The following is a 3505-nucleotide window of genomic DNA, read 5'->3' on the forward strand; positions in this document are numbered from 1 at the left end:
CACTGGGGGGCCCTCAATAATGATTATAATTTTCATAGAACTCTTTGACGTTGCTTATAATTTTTATATAACAATTCCTTAACGATGGTTATAATTTTTATAGAGCTCTTTGACGTTGCTTATAATTTTTATAGAATAATTATTTAATAATGATTATAATTTTTATAGAAGTCTTTGACGTTGTCTATAATTTCTCCGAAAGGGAGCTGAAGGTCGCCTTTAGGAGCCACCTGCTTTAACCACTCACAATACAATACATTAGTGTGTTGTCTGTTTGTTTGTAATTAAGCACAAAGGGCTATCTGAGCTCTGCCCACCACGGGTATCGAAACCCTAATTCTAGCGTTGTAAGTCGGCAGACATACCGCTGTGCCACTGGGGGGGGGTGTTGTCTGTTAGTCAGTAGACACTTCACATAAGGGACGCTTGACGTTGCAATTTGTACTGTCGTGACGTCAATAAAACGTGACATGCTATGAATCACGAGAAGAATTATGCACTCTTTTGGCTACAACACAACATGACATATGAACTTCATAAGCAAGAAACAAAAATATTTGTTACTCTTAATTTTATTTACTCTGTAGAAGTACATCTAGTTTTTATATAATAATAATTTCCTAATGTTGCTTGTGATTTTTATGGAAATTCGCTAAAGTTGATTGTTTACATTTATGCGCATTGCTACATATAAAATTGATAGTACTCCATTCTCCATGTTGTGAGTAACGGTTGGGTTGGTTGATTGTTGTTATGCACAAAGCTATAACAATGGGTTATATGAGCTCTGCCAAGCACGGGAATCGAAACCCGAACTTTAATGTTGTAAGCCTGTTGACTTGGGGTGTGGACTCGTACAAACAAGATGATGCGACACTGATTTATAGTAATTACATAGAAGTTTTGACCTAAAAAGTTTGAATCACCAACTTCAGTATTAAAGGTATAATTATTTACATTTTGTTAACACTTAACACAGCGGCATGTCAACAAACTTACGACGCTCGAAACCGTGTTTCGATATTTGTGGTGGCAGAGCCCATTGTGCAGCTTTGTGCTTAATTACAAACACATGATAAAAAGAGATACCACCTCCTGTCTGACAACTATAGTTATGTTTTATTCAAATAACATCCCAGTGATTAAAAAAATAGGACAACACTACTAGTAATAGATAATCTTTTATATGTTATTATCGACCCGCGAAATTGTTGAGGTCACTTGAGCTGTTAGAGGGTTTCCCCAATGGGTCAGCGTTAATGTTATGCACTTACAACACCAAAATCCGAGGTTGGATCCCCCCCCTCAGAGAATAAAAGCGATGACAGCCGTCCATTGTGCAGCTTTGCGTTAAAATCAATACTAGCTCCTAGGGCGCCATCTATTGTTAAGCAAACAAACGCGAACTCTTGTATGGTCGAATAGAGGGATATGACTGTCACCCTTGTAAAACACTCAAAATGCAGAGCACTTTTTTTTTTTATAACTGGCAGTGAACCTTCAGGTTTATAATTCGAGTTTATGCCTTTCGTCTACTTTGTTACAATTTATTTTTATATACATAAAACCACTCAATTTGAAACTTTAATAGCAGCCTAATTACTAAACTTACTGCAAGACTAAACAGTTGATTATAAAACATCACAATTAATTACTAACATCTGCTGAAAGGTAATGTTTCTAATATAAAATAACCATTTACATTATTCTGTGATTAAAAATTTTATCTAAATATATCAAGTAGGTAAGATATTCAACAACTTCAGCCTTAGTGAATTCTCGACTTTTTAAAAGTATTGTGGAGTGTAATAATCCAGTATAACCCTCTCCAACTTGCTTTTTTAACACAGAAAACCCTACATATGACCAGCTGTCAATTATAATTTTTATTTAAACAAGATTATCATAAAGTGTGTTTAAATGAGGAAAATTTCTTGGAATTAAAAAGTCTGAATTGTGTGTTTGAGATAAAAGGGTACTGAGGTAAATGACCCCAAAAAAAAAAAGAACTTAATAATAATTAAGTTGCTTGATGCTTCTAGTACATCTATTAAAAACATGGATTTATTGACATAAAGTTGTTTTACAATTTCTATGTTACACGATTTAGCATACATCAATTTTAAGAAGAAAAAATATTTATTGAAAAGTTCCTAAACCCTTTTCACATATTGGAGTTGGATTAGGAATAGCTTACAAGTTATTAAAAAATCTCAAAATCATCATTTAACATTGAACTTTTGCTTACAGCAGTCAGTTCTTTTATTCATACAAACACAAAAATATTTCACCTAAAAGGATGTGTCCAACTTGCATGCTTTTATTATGTAATTAATTATACAAATTATAATTTATAAAAAAGTAGTTCGTTAAAAGAAAGAGACACAAAAATTTTCCATTACCAATCAACACACACAGAATGAAGTCAAAAGTTATACGACAGACAATACATGTGAAGTTTTCTGTACAAGTGAATAATATACAGTCATGCTTACATTGGATTCAGAGCAGTTATTTCTAAATTTTAAAAAGTCTCCGAAAGAGTAACAGAATATACAAATAAAACATTCTAATCCACTTCTCATGCAAACTTCAAAAAAAACATCAGATTTTTGTGAGGAACTGCAAAAAGATGGAAAATTTTAATCGTTTTTTTATTATTATTATAATTTTCAGAGCTGGTTATTAATTAATAAACACACACATGCTTTATACAGTTTACAGAGATGCAAATCCAAAACCGTACCACATTTAACTACATTTTTAGTTGGTGTGGAAGACTGCAAAGAAAAAGAAAGTCTTTATCTAAAATATTATACTATTAAAACAAAAATGGCTGAATAAATCAACACTGATTTTGGAAATCTACTGTCTACAGATAAAAATTGAGAATAACCCTTGGCAAGATTTAATGATACATCTTTTAACCCTGGGCAACATTTAATGATACATCTTTTAACCCTTGGCAACATTTAATGATACATCTTTTAAAATACTTACGTTTTATATTATGATAAACTTTACAAGAATGAAGTTAGAAAGTGAAAATCATAAAATAGTAAAGTGTTTTCGGGATACTAACACACAAACCTGAAGACAGGGATACTAACACACAAACCGAGAAGACAGGGATACTAACACACAAACCTGAAGACAGGGATACTAACACACAAACCTGAAGACAGGGATACTAACACACAAACCTGAAGACAGGGATACTAACACACAAACCTGAAGACAGGGATACTAACACACAAACCGAGAAGACAGGGATACTAACACACAAACCTAGAAGACAGGGATACTAACACACAAACCTGGAATAGTTATACTAACACACAAACCTAAAAGACAGGGATACTAACACACAAACCTGAAGACAGGGATACTAACACACAAACCTGAAGACAGGGATACTAACACACAAACCTGAAGACAGGGATACTAACACACAAACCTGGAATAGTTATACTAACACACAAACCTAGAAGACAGGGATACTAAC

General features: G+C 33.2%; 1 protein-coding gene across 11 annotated transcripts in view; it reads right to left on the minus strand.

The window, feature by feature from the left end:
• Window positions 1-2054: 2054 nt before the first annotated feature.
• Window positions 2055-3505, minus strand: part of LOC106465101 (protein downstream neighbor of Son-like) — a 32160-nt gene continuing 30709 nt past the window's right edge. For 3 of the 11 annotated variants that reach the window (XM_022392940.1, XM_022392931.1, XM_022392941.1), the window contains exon 13: window positions 2055-3484. The gene's annotated coding sequence lies outside the window, so the exon portion shown is untranslated. The remainder of the gene's footprint in view (window positions 3485-3505) is intronic. The other 8 variants (XM_022392939.1, XM_022392938.1, XM_022392934.1 and 5 more) reach the window with 5 other exon arrangements.

Source organism: Limulus polyphemus, unplaced genomic scaffold (genome assembly GCF_000517525.1).
Source record: "Limulus polyphemus unplaced genomic scaffold, Limulus_polyphemus-2.1.2 Scaffold1835, whole genome shotgun sequence".
Lineage (NCBI taxonomy): Eukaryota > Metazoa > Arthropoda > Merostomata > Xiphosura > Limulidae > Limulus > Limulus polyphemus.